The 14,171-nt window shown below is 41.5% G+C and overlaps 1 protein-coding gene and 1 long non-coding RNA gene across 9 annotated transcripts in view; both read right to left on the bottom strand.

Moving 5' to 3' along the window:
- The window catches only part of LOC127003446 (msx2-interacting protein-like), a 153,486-nt gene that overhangs the window by 99,128 nt on the left and 40,187 nt on the right, over positions 1-14,171 (bottom strand). The window lies entirely within an intron of this gene.
- On the bottom strand, positions 12,731-13,786 carry LOC127003449 (uncharacterized). The gene is made up of 2 exons (XR_007757075.1): positions 13,670-13,786; positions 12,731-13,522 (listed from the first exon to the last, which is right to left on the bottom strand). It is a non-coding gene; the product is annotated as an uncharacterized LOC127003449 (long non-coding RNA).

Genomic DNA, 14,171 nt, shown 5'->3' with positions numbered 1-14,171 from the left:
CAAGAGGAAGGTCATTGAAACTTCCAAGAGGACTTCAATATCCACCACCACCAGACCCAGGAGCAAGAGGAAGAGGAAAAGTAAGAAGAGTACAGAACACACACACACACACACACACACACACACACACACATTCCACACGAGACAACTGGGTACCTTGTCATCTCCACTTATCTCCACTTTTATCTCCACATTGCAGATACCACCTCGGCCATTTTAGTTATCCTCCTCCTCCTCCTCTCCTAACACCACCACCACCACCACCACCACTACTACTACCACTATTACCATATTCTCTGTTACAAGAATACAACAGCCTCTACACAATTGCCATCACCGTCATCATCATCATCATCATCATCACCTCCAATGCCATAACAATAGACACACACTTCCTGGTATATATCACCACCATTACAACACCAAAGTACAAGCCTCATTAACATCCTTAGAGCAGTAGAGTAATTACCAAAAGAGGAGGAAGAAGTTAAAAGAAGAAGAGGAAGAAGAAAAAGATGATGAAAAATAGAAGAAAAATAAGAATACGAAAAAGATTAAAAGAAAAATGAGAAAAGGAAAAAGATGATGATGATGATAAAGAAGAAGAAGAAGAATTAGAATCACATGACTTAGATCCTTACCCCCTTCGGAGCCTCAGAGTGAAGAAGTGGAAGAGGAGGAGGAGGAGGAGGAGGCTTCTTCTTCCCCTCCTGACGTAGAGAGTTCTAGCAAATCCACTGGCATGGCTTCCTCCTCCTCCTCCTCCTCCTCTTCCTCTTCCTCCATTACACCACTCCTGTTAGTCAATATTTCTTGCGATATGCTAAGTTTTATTTCTCTCTCTCTCTCTCTCTCTCTCTCTCTCTCTCTCTCAAGTGGTGCAATAATGATTTCTGTTGAGAGAGAGAGAGAGAGAGAGAGAGAGAGAGAGAGAGAGAGAGAGAGAGAGAGAGAGAGAGAGAGAGAGAGAGAGAGAGAGAGAGAGAGAGAGAGAGAGAGAGAGAGAGACACACACACACACACACTTTAATGACAGTGCAGTGTGGGTGCATGTGAATATTTATAATTTTATAATGTATGTGTTTTAGATATTCTTTTTCTTCTTTTATATAGACTTTGCCCTTTGAATAGGCAGCACACGGCAGTGCACCTTTGGGTCTGTAAATATATATGTATGTTTAAATAAAAGAGAGAGAGAGAGAGAGAGAGAGAGAGAGAGAGAGAGAGAGAGAGAGAGAGAGAGAGAGAGAGAGAGAGAGAGAGGAAGGAGGAATGAAGAGGAGGAGGAGGAGGAGGGAGTAGGAGGGAGAGGGAGAGAGGGAGGGAAGAGGGGAGAGGTGAGAGAGAGAGGGAGAGGGAGAGGAGGGAAGAGGGAGAGATGACCCCCATGTCCCCCCGGCACATCCCAGGGTGAACTTCCACGTCATAAAGCAATGGACGTCACTCAAGGCCACTCCTCCTCCTCCTCCTCCTCTTCCTCCTCCTCTTCTTGCTTCGTTCTGTTCCTTCACCTCTCTTTCTTTGCCCACCGTCTCCTTGTTGTTGTTGTTGTTTTTTTTGTGTGTGTTCTCTCTCTCTCTCTCTCTCTCTCTCTCTCCTTTTGTCTTTCTTTTCTTATTTTCTTTAATCTCTTGCGACGCACCTCCTCCTCCTCCTTTTCTTCTTCCACCTCCCTTCCTCCACCTCCTCTTCCTCTTGTTCAATCTGGTTTGCTTTCAGTCTCCTCCTCCTCCTCTTCTTCCTCTTCTAAACCACTACCTTCTCTCCATACCGTATCTTCCCTCTCCTCCTCCTCCTCCTCCTCCTTCTCCTCTCCACTGAAAAATTATACACCCATCTCCTCCTCTTCCTCTTCTTCCCTCCCCTTTCCAGAAGCCTCCAACGTCACCCTTCCTCCATTCCTCCCTCTTCTCTCCTCCTCTCCCCCTTCCTCTCCCTCCCTCCTCTCCCTTTGACAGACACGTATACATGTTCCCTCCCTTCCCCTCTCCTCTCTCCTCTCTCCCCTCCTACTTCCCCTTATCTCCCCTCTCCCTTCCTACCTCCCTCATCTCCCCTCTGACCTCGTCCACTCACCCTCCTTCTCCTCCTCTTCCAACTCCTCCTCCTCCTCCTCCACATTATACAGGCTTCGCGTATCAGCAACCTCCTCTTCCTCCTCCTCCTTCGTGTCTTACCAGAAGAAATTATGAAAAAAATTAACTCCGGAATAAGCCGAAGAAATAATGTTAAGAGGATGAGGAGGAGGAATAGAGGAGGAGGAAAAGGAGGAGGAGGAGGAGGAGGAAAAGGGGGAGGAAAAGGGGGAGGAAGAGGAGGAGGAAGGGAAGAGAAGAAAAGGCCCCTCTCTTTGCCTTACCCTAACCACCACCATCTATGTATAACACACACACACACACACACACACACACACACAGTCAGCCTCAGTGTGTATACATACCGCGTGGGGACACACACACACACACACGACCCTCCTCCCTTCCTTCCTCCCTGGTTACAGCTCTTCTCGGAATTACACACACACACACACACACACACACTGGGAACGATTATCAAGACTACTATGCGTCTCTCTCTCTCTCTCTCTCTCTCTCTCTCTCTCTCTCTCTGCAGATATCGATGATTGTGGTGGTGGGCCTGACAACACACAAACAAACAAACAAATAATGGACTGACTACACCACCACCACCACCACCACCAACAACAACAACAACAACAACAACAACAACAACAACAACAACAACAATACCTCAGAATTCTTCCACTCATACAGTATAAATAGCAAAAAAAAAAAGGGGCACTGTACGTAGAAATAAATAAATAAATAAATAAAATATACTTAATATCGTATCTTCATCATCATCATCATCATCATTGTTGACTCGTTGCCATGTCACTAAATTCCTTCTCGATAGCTATGCAGTGTTGCCAAATCAAAATAATAATAATAATAATAATAATAATAATAATAATAATAATAATAATAATAATAATAATAATAATAAGCCACTGCGATTAATAAGATTTTTTTTTTGTTTTATGCATACAATTTTTTTTCATTTCGAAGTTATAAAAAATCGAGTCCAGGAAGGGAAAAAAAGTTACACACACACACACACACACACACACACACACACACACCACTCTTTTACCTGCCCATAAAAAGTACAACCCACATTTTTTTTCGATATTTTTTTCTTTGCTGAGCGTAAAAAAAATCATAAAAAGGACAAAAAGCTATATTTGGATTTTATAACGGACACTTTTTTTTTAGCCTTAACCCTCCCTCCTTGTGTGTGTGTGTGTGTGTGTGTGTGTTTCGTGCGTGCCAACTCAATTTTAGGCTTTTCACCCACATCCTGTTTCTAAGCAACACACACACACACACACACACACACACACACACACACACACACACACACACACACACACACACGGAGACGGAGGAGAGAGGAATGAAGAGTAGAGAAAATAAAAAGAAGATAAAGAAGGGAGGGGCTGTGAGTAGGGGAGGGAGAGGAGGTGAAATATGATCCAGGAGGAGGAGGAGGAGGAGGAGGACGAGGAAGAAGCAGTTGTGAAGATTAAGTACTGAGCAAAAAATGAACAGGTGTGAGAGAGAGAGAGAGAGAGAGAGAGAGAGAGAGAGAGAGAGAGAGAGAGAGAGAGAGAGAGAGAGAGAGAAATAAAAAAAAACTATGCTACTTTATTTTCCCTTCTTCTTTTTCTTCCTCCTTCTCCTCGTCTCCAACACCTCCCTTTTCCCAACCTTCCTCACTCCCAAAAATCACCACCACAACCACCACCATCAACAACAACAAGAGGAGAGGACCACCACCACCACCACCACCATCACCACCACCAACAGCATCAGCCAGACCAGGTGGGGGCTTCCTAAAATACCTGGGACCGTATACATAGAACCCTCTGGAGACCTGCTACCTACGTCACTTCTGCGGCAGGTGTGACAGTGGTGGTGGTGGTGGTGGTGGTGTAGGGAAGAAGAGATTGGGGAAGGGAGATGTGGAGGTGGAAGTATGGTGGCGGTGGTGGTGGTGGTGGTTGAGGTGGAGTAGAAGAGATTGGGGAAGGAAAATATGAGGAGGAAATTCGAGGTGGTAGTGGACAAGGAAGAGAAGGAAAGAAGGAAGAGAGAAAATAAGTGAAGAGGAGAAAAGAGGAAAGGAAAACTGATAAAGCGAATGTTAGAGAAAAAAAGATTGTACGAAAATAAACGATGGAAGAGAGAAAATAAAAGTGTAGAAGAGAATAGAAGAAAAAGGAAAAAAAGACTGATTAGGTGAATGTAGCGGTAAAAGAAATAAGAAATAAATGAGAGGGTAAAATCTTCATAAATATTTACGCTGTTGAGGAAAAAAGTCGCAAATAAATAAATAAATAAATACATGAAGCTCAACTAGATCGATAAATTCATGCAACATAATCGTGGATGCATGAAACACACACACACACACACACACACACACACACACACACACACACTGCCAACAACATGCCCTCACACGATCATGGCATAAAAATCACACACACACACACACACACACACACACACACACACACACACACACACACACACAACGTCTTCTCGGTTAAGTGTTTTCTTTGGGGGGGTTTATCTCACCGTCTACTTTCTTACGCAAGACTTTGTATGTTGTGAAGATATTTTTATGCGTCCCTACAGCAGCCAAAAATACAAGAAGAAGAAGAAGAAGAAGAAGAAGAAGAAGGAGGAGGAGAAGAATGTATAAGTTGGCGCATGGTTTCAGTGTCTGCATAAAATAAATATAAATAATTACAGGAAGAAGAACAAAAAGAGGAAGAATAGGAAAAAAAGAAGAAATTGAAGAACAGGAAGAAAAGATGAAGTAGAAGAAGAAACTGAAGAGGAAGAGGAAGAAGAAAAAGAAGAAAAAGTAAAAGGACCTTGGAAAATTATGATAATTCCTGTTTGAACTATATAGCAACTCTGAACTTAAAAATAAAAATAAACATATGTCCAAGTTTAACGATCCATAACTTCTCTTATTATGTATATTATTACTTCTAGCTTTCCACAAACCATAATCTACTTCGTTCATTTAGGCAAATAAAAAAATATAAATAAAAAAAAAAAAAAAAATCCACTTAGCCATTTAAGAGGAGCGACAGGACAGGTGCGGGTATAGACGTAGACACACCTGCGGACCACGACACACCTGTACACATCTCAGCCCAAGACTTCATTAGTGCCCCCATTACCTGCCTCCTCCACACGCATTCCACGCTATATATTCATTGATGTAGCTAAACATTTTTTTTTTTTTTTACTTATTCACTTTTTCTTTACAGCAATGAAAAAAAAGATTGTGGTAATAGTTATTTTTTTTACAGACTTTTCTGAGTGGATTAAAATAAGCAAGTAGACGTGAAATAAAAAGTACCTTAAGATTAATCCATATATATTCAATTTTTTTCCTTATTCATTCGCTAGTGTTATTTTTTTTTATTTAATGCAATGAAAACAGTTTGTGGTAGCTTCTTTTTTTTCCCATCCACATATTCGGTGATTAGAGTAGGCAAGTAAAAGTGAGTAAGCAAGCACATAATTCGTTCCTTATAATAAAAAATAATAATAACAAACGAAATAAAAGCTGAGACGTGACTTAAGGTGTGCATAGGGTGAGCGCAGGTGACCAAACAAACGAGACAGGTGAGGAGGAAAAAAGAGAGGGAGAGGAAAGTCATTGAAATAAGAACTTACGAGAATATTTAAACAAGCAAAACGTGAGTAGAGGTGACCACACACACACACACACACACACACGAAAAAAAAAGACAAGGAGGACGGAAATCAAGAAAGACATTAATGATGATAAAGTCAACGAAATATAGACTTGAAGAAATGACTTACACACACACACACACACACACACACACACACACACACACACACACACACACACACACACACACACGGAACCCCCGTCCTCCCCCCACACTCATGACAGGAAGGAAGGAAAGAAAGGAAAAAGGTGAGGCGAGGAAATAAAGAAAGACAACTCGAGGAAATAAAGACTTAGTGGGTAACAAGACAAGCGCTCAGCAGAATGACTGTGATTAATTGTGACAACCGAGGAAGAGCGGTGAGTACGATAATTGCACACCTGGAGGGAATTAATTAAGGTAAGGAAGGTGAGGTGAGGTGAGGTGGGAGCAGAAGGCAGCCACAGAAATACTTGACCACCGTATAAAATGGCAGAGAAAGGGAGATCGAAGAGTTTGCAAGATTGAGTTACACCTGGCGGGAATTTATCAAGGTAAGGAAGGTGAGGTGAGGTGAGGAGGGAGCAGAAGGCAGCCACATAAGTACTTGACCACCTTATAAAATGCCAGAGAAAGGGAGACCAGTTTGCAAGATTGAGAGGTACTAACAAAGACCAGAGAACCATTACTTGACAATTATTACTCTCTACTCTACGTAAAATTATGTAAGAGAGCAAAATCAAAAGAATAAATACGTACTGTTCTTAAACTGAGAAGGAAAAAGTGTGCAAGATGACGTGATGAAGGATGATAGGCATACATAGACATTTGTGATAGTCGGGTTTTTTTTTCTTTTTTTTTTTTTACAACGAAAGTCGACACAAGGGCAACAAAAAGAGCGTAGAAAAAAGAGCCCGCTACTTGCCGCTGCCACAACAGAAGATAGTAAAGAGTACCCAAAAGAGATCAAGAAAACAAAAGAATAACGAAAATAACCTTGACAGTGGATAGAGATGCAGAGTCGAATGGTGTTGAGCTTAAGGTGCAACACAGACCACCACCACCACCACCATCATCATCACCACCAATACTTTAATTTTCTTTTTATCCTTCCTCTTTCTTATTCTTCTTCCTCTCCTCTCTTCCTTCTCCTTTTCCTATCCTAATCCCTTCTCTTAGTACCACCACCACCACTACCAATACTTTTTCTTTTCATCTTTCCTCTTCTTTATTCTTCCTCCTCCCCTCTCTTCCTTTATCGCATTTCTTCCTCCTCTTCTCTTCTTCCTATCCTAATCACACCTCTTACGTTCTTATTCTTCCTCCTCCCCTCTCTTCCTTTATCTCATTTCTTCCTCCTCTTCTCTTCTTCCTATCCTAATCACCCCTCTTACGCACCACCACCCGATTACATAACAAGACAGCCAAGAAAGAAAAAAAATAACATAAGGAGATCAAGACGTGACTAAGGAAAGCTTGGGATTGAGGTCAGAAAGAAAGCGAGTTATGAAAAAAAATGTGAATCTTTTTTTTATTTTTTAGGTATAATCAGTTTCTCTAGCCATAAGTCAGCCATAGCAGGAGATTATCAAGAGGAAGAGGAAGAGGAAAAGGAGGAGGAGGAGGAGGAGAAAATATTAGGGCATATGAAACTCAAATCTTAGTAAGGACTTCATCATTTACAAAACCATGGTACACACACACACACACACACACACACACACACACACACACACACACACACACACACAGAGTAATGTATTCCCGAGACGAGCAAACTTTTATCACCACGGCCACATAAAACACGAGATGATTTGTTACTGAAGAGGAAAAGAATAAATATATGGCCTCAGTATGTTAAGGCCCACACTAATTCCGCCACGACATTTACGGGAGTTTAATAATAGAGGAAGATAAATAAAGGTAATGATGGTACGTTTTAATTAATAGGTGATTAGTGGAGAGTGGAGGCGTCTTTCACTCTTTGATAATTAACCTATTTTTGTCACCTGTTCAGATAGATAAATAGATAAATAGATAGATTGATACATATAGAGAGAGAGGTAGGTCATAGAAGAAATGGAACTACTACTACTACTACTACTACTACTACTACTACTACTACTACCCTTCACGTCGTTCTCTGTGCCAAGTCACCCAATGAATCAACCAAATGTACCCCAACCACCCCACACCCTACACCCATCCCCTACCCGTCACCCACTGTCACTCTCTCCACATCCACACACACCCTCCACCCCTCTCCCATCCCATCCCTTCCTTACACCCACGAATACCCATCCCTTTCTTACACCCACAAATACCCATCCCTTCCTTCCTCCCACTCACTCACCCATCTTCCCCCCCTTCCCACTCATCACCCATTCCCTCCTTCCACTAACATCTACACAAGCTTCTACCAATTTTCCAACACAGACAGACACAGACACACCCATTTCCACTCCGCCCTCGCACACAGAAGTTGCAGAATGAAAGACAAACAGTGAGACAAGAGGAGGAGGAGGAGGAGGAGGAGGAGGAGGAGGGAGGAGCTAGGCGTGGTGCTACCTTATATCCTGACACACACACACACACACACACACGTCATGGTATATATAAGCCTGTCTTCCTTCTGCTCTTCTTGTTGTTGTTGTTTGTTCTTCCTCCTCCTCCTCCTCCCTCTCCTCTTCTTCCTCCTCCTCTACCCTCTGCTGTCTCGTGTTATATAAATAAGATGGAGCCAAGTAACTATGTAGCAAGACGGTTTAATTTACTAGACAAATTTACTAAGATTAGGAAGATTGTATTTGATTATCTACTCATGCATGTGGCCTTGTTTATTCCCTGCTTTTTAGTAGTTTAATTATACCTTTTATTTATTGATACTTATTTTTAGTTATCTACATTGGTGCAAAATTCATGTTCTTACACGTGAAGTTATTAATGAAGAGGAAAAAAGGGGGGATTTTTTTTTTTGTGTGTGTTCTCATAGCTTGGTTTAGTTTTTCTTTCATATATTAGTGATTATTTATATTAGTGTAACATCCTCATTCAGTTACTTTTCCTGGTATTATTATTATTATTATTATTATTATTATTATTATTATTATCATTACTATTATTTATGTTTTTCCAGATTATTACACTCATCATCCTTATCATCATTAGTAGTATTAGTGGTGGTAGTAATATGAGTAGGTAATAGTAGAAGTAGTAGAAGTATTTTAGTAGTAGTAGTAGTAGAAGTAGTAGTAGTATTGTTAAATAAATTCATACCTATAAACTGAATCTTGTAAGTCACTGTCAGGAAGTATTGGAGGTTAAGATAATGTATAATAAACTGGAGGTGATTTTGACACACGCACACACCCAGGTAATGAAGCCCCGTCAAAGCCTCTTACACACCTGATTTACCTGTGATTTGCGAAGGTGTTTGAAAATATTGTGAAGCCTTGAATGAAAACCAATTAGCTCAAAGAAATATACGTTGAGAGAGAGAGAGAGAGAGAGAGAGAGAGAGAGAGAGAGAGAGAGAGAGAGAGAGAGCGCACAAACAGACGACCCAAAATATACAAGCCCGCCACTTTCGAGAAGCAACACGCACCTGTCTGCTAATCAACTTAAATATTTACCTGCACAAATTACCTGTACAAAGCTCTACCTGTACACCTTCCCGCGCCCACCTGTGTTCCGCTTTCCCTTCCTCTCCTCCACCTCCCCCCCCCCTCTTCTTCCTCCCTTTCCTCCCCTCTCTCAACCCTTTCTCCATTCGCGCATCCCTTACTTATTTTCTACTGAGAGAGAGAGAGAGAGAGAGAGAGAGAGAGAGAGAGAGAGAGAGAGAGAGAGAGAGAGAGAGAGAGAGAGAGAGAGAGAGAGAGAGAGAGAGAGAGAGAGAGAGAGTAAAAAAAATAACAATGAAGCAAAAGGAAAGTCTCAAAACGGAATAAATTTGAAAGCATCGTAATAAAATATAAAAAATCGGAGTTATTCCAGCATCTATCCTTTCTAACACCATTACTATCCATCACAAAACTAACCCTTGGACTGAATAAAACAACAAATAATAATAACAACCACTATCACAAACTTGGAAGCAACTAAAAATACCTCACTCACAATCATCTCCATCATTATCCATCACCGGCTAATAACATCACCATCACAAACTTGGAAGCAACTAAAAATACCTCTATCACAATCATCTCCATCATTATCCATCACCGGCTTCACTATCTACAAGGCTGTTGAGAATTGAGTGGCAGTATTATCATTTTTCACCTAATCAAGCAGCGAGGAGCAAACAGTTACTTCCACAGCCAAACACTTGAGACTGTTCACCTTTGCACCAGATAAACACTCAGGTAGACAGACAAACAGCCGGGCAGGTGGACAGGTAACAGGGGACAGCAGGTGTGTTCTCAGACTTGGAACACTGCTGGGGGTGCGTGTACGTGTGTGTGTGTGTGTGTGTGTGTGTGTGTGTGTGTGTAGGTAGGGTAGTGATAAGCGTACAGCCAATCACTCTTACCCCACGTGGCTATGAGATAATCACCATCACCACCACCACCACCACCACCAGCATTCCGTCTTCTGTACTCTCTCGTCTCTCTCTCCCACGAACGTTGCACTACAAGTAATCTATCGCCCTGTCAAGCATCGTTCATCTCCACTGTTGTTCTCTCATTCTTAAGTACCTGATTACCTTGTTACGATGACTAGGCGACCATTCAGGACTCTATTCAGGAGCAGTAAGTAGCGGGCTTTTTATTTTATTATTGGGGTTTTTTTACGCCCCTGAAATGTCTCCTTTGCAATAAGAAAAAAAAATCCACATTAATACAATACTACTTCTAAACCCATACAAACTACAAAACTACCCTATCTGACCCTACATCCACCCTTTGTTTCTATCCACACCAATACAATTCCACTTCTACAATAGTTACAGGACCACGTTACCTAACCCTACTTCTTTATATGTCTACAATTCTACATTAACCATAGTACCGCCTAACCACAGCTATTTAACTCTGCCAATACTCCTTCAACACGAAATGCCAACTCCAGCATCAACCTAGCTAACCCCACCTCCCTTCTGTTCCCTAATGCCATGCCACAGAACCCCCCTTAGCTAACTCTACCCCCTTACACACCCTAATTACAACCCCACCACCGTCTCCCATGCCTACACATATCCCAGTACACATCTCCCCTTGTGCTAATACACCTCCACACTCCTCAAGACCCAGAACCTCCCTAGCGAACTTCATCCCCCTTACACACCCCAAATACAACCCCACCCAAGCCTCTCACTCCTATAAACACCCCATTACATTCCTCCCCTTGAGCTAATACGCCCCCCCCCCCCCCCCAAGACCCAAATCCCCCCTAGCGAACTCCATCCCCCTTACACACCCCAAATACAACCCCACCACAGTCTCTCACACCTAGAAACACCCCAGTACACCATCCCTTTGAGATAATACACCCCCTACACGCCCCCCCAAGACCCAGGACCCCTCCTAGCTAACTCCACCCCCTTGTACACCCCAAATACAACCCCACCACAGCCTCCAAGTCCTATCAACACCCTAGTACAGCCCTCCCCTTGTGACACGCCCCTCACAGTCCCCAAGGCCCCGTCAAGGAGGCTCTCACAACCAGGCACCCTTACAATGCCACACAAGGCCCCACCCACCCCACGTGACCGAGGAAGACTGTAGAAGATTAAGGAGTGGAGTCTAAATTTGGTTTTGTCCTTCCTCCCTTTACAGCCACGAGGAGGAGGAGGAGGAGGAGGAGGAGGAGGAGGAGGAAGCTGATGATGATGATGATGATGAGAAGGAGGAGGAGTGTGATGTGTGGGGTCGAATTTTTATTTATTTATTTTATTTTTCTATTTTTGTTGTTGTTAATGTTGTGTGTATGTGTAGAAAGGGATATAACAGAAAAGGAAGGTAAGAAGTTGCTGTTTAATCTCTCTCTCTCTCTCTCTCTCTCTCTCTCTCTCTCTCTCTCTCTCTCTCTCTCTCTCTCTCTCTCTCTCTCTCTCTCTTCAGACTTCAAACTCCTTCAAGAGGTAAAAATTATTAAGATATCCCCGGAACTGATTTTCACTCCACACTCTTCTCTTTCTATTTTCCACTCCTTTTTCTTTTTCATTTCTTTCTTTAGATATCCCCGGAACTGATTTTCACTGCTCATTTCTATTTTCGATTCTTTTCTTTATCTTTTCTTTCTTTCCTCGTGAGTGAAAAATATGAAAGGAGGGTTTTAGATATTGGTTAATTTTTTCATTCCTGTTTTCTTTTTTTTCCTTTTTGGTAAGGCAATCAAGAGAACATTTTAATTTTGTTCACATTTCAATCATTTTCTTTTAATTTCTTCCTAGTAAAAGTAAGGCAAAGTATTAAGAAAGGGTTTTAGATGTTTATTCATTTGGTTGTACAAGTTCTTTTTATTATATTCTTCTTTGTGAGGGAATCAAGAACACATTTAAATTTTGTTCATATTTTAAACGTTTCTATTTTATTTCTTCCTAGTAAAAATAAGGGAATTGAATAAAGGAAGGCTTTTAGATATTTGTTCGTTTGGTTATTCATGTTCTTTGTTTATATTCTTCTTTGTGAGGGAATCAAGAACACATTTAAATTTTGTTCACATTTTAAACGTTTTTATTTTATTTCTTTCAAGTAAAAATAAGGGAATTTAATAAAGGAAGGCTTTTAGATATTTGTTCGTTTGGTTATTCATGTTCTTTGTTTATATTCTTCTTTGTGAGGGATTCAAGAACACATTTAAATTTAGTTCACAATTCTATCACTTTTTCTTTTCTTTTATTTCTTCCTAGTAAAAATAAGCAACATGACATTTAGGTTTTTCTTCATTTAGTAATTTCTTTTTTTTTCGTGGTGAAGTCATTATTAAGAACACGACATTTAAGTTTTGTTCATTTGGTAATCATCTCTCTCTCTCTCTCTCTCTCTCTCTCTCTCTCTCTCTCTCTCTCTCTCTAGAAAAGCAATTAAAACACAGGTAAGTGATTGACATTTCACTCACTACTTCTCTCTAACCTTTTTTTTTTTTTTCGTTACCTAGCCAATCCAGTCCACATTTATATTTCTTTTTCTGTACTCAACTTATATCATACACACACACACACACATACACACACACACACAGGTCACTCACTCACTCACTCAGGTCATACAACTTCCATTATATATCAGAGTGCATCAAATTACTTACTCACTCACTCATTCACTCACTCTCAAAGGTCACACAACTCCCATTTTCAGTACATCCAGTAACTCACTCACTCACTCACTCACTCTCCGACTCACAACCTCCCTCACTCACTCACTCACACTCACTCACTCACGCAGGCCACACAGCTCCCATTACTCAGCCTACAATGGCTTTCAACGACCATTAATCACGCTGTTTTCATCCATTACATCCAAAATGCAGCAGAAACAGTAACAGCAGTTTGTTGGCGCGCTACAATAAAGGGATATTTATGGCTCACGATCTGCCGGACTATATGAAGGTGGGTGCATCAATCGTGGAAGTTTATCAGCATCAACAGCATCAGCGGGACTCATTACTATAGGTAGGATAAACACAGCCCTTTCCTTTCCCAATGTACTTCACTGCACCCATCTCTCTCTCTCTTTGTTGATGTTAAGTGTACTCTATCCCATCCATCCATTACTATAGGTACGATAAACACAGCCCTTTCCCAATGTACTTCACCTCTCTCTCTCTCTCTCTCTCTCTCTCTCTCTCTCTCTCTCTCTCTCTCTCTCTCTCTCTCTCTCTCTCTTTGTTGTTAGTGTACTCCATCCCATCCATCCATCACTATAGGTAGGATAAACACAGCCCTTTCCCAATGTACTTCACCCCTCTCTCTCTCTCTTTGTTGTTAGTGTACTCAATCCCATCCATCCATTACTATAGGTAGGATACTGTAGGTAGGATAAACAAAGGCCTTTCCCAATGTACTCCACTTCACCCCTCTCTCTCTCTCTCTCTCTCTCTCTCTCTCTCTCTCTCTCTCTCTCTCTCTCTGTTGATGTTAGTGTACTCCATCCTGTTCCGGTAAAATCTAACGTTTTTTTTTTTATTTCATCTCTCTACACCATGTTCTTTTTTGCCTGTTCCTAGCTGTTCATTAGGTTCCTACTACTGCTATTTACGTTGTTGTTATTGTTGTTGGTTCTAAGCTTGATATAACCTCCTAAGTAAATGAATTCTGTATAGACTATTGCATGAACCGTGTGTGTGTGTGTGTGTGTGTTGGTATGTGAGTATTTCCAATGGACTAACAGCGCTTCCTTCCCGGATATTGCCAAGAGAACAGAACGGGCTCCAGCACCGATCCCCGCGGCACGCCATTCACCAC

The sequence above is a fragment of the Eriocheir sinensis genome, chromosome 25 (assembly GCF_024679095.1).
Source record: "Eriocheir sinensis breed Jianghai 21 chromosome 25, ASM2467909v1, whole genome shotgun sequence".
NCBI classification, from domain to species: Eukaryota; Metazoa; Arthropoda; class Malacostraca; order Decapoda; family Varunidae; genus Eriocheir; species Eriocheir sinensis.
The sequence above is the reverse complement of the archived record's forward strand: the minus strand, read 5'-3'. Positions and strand labels throughout refer to the sequence as shown.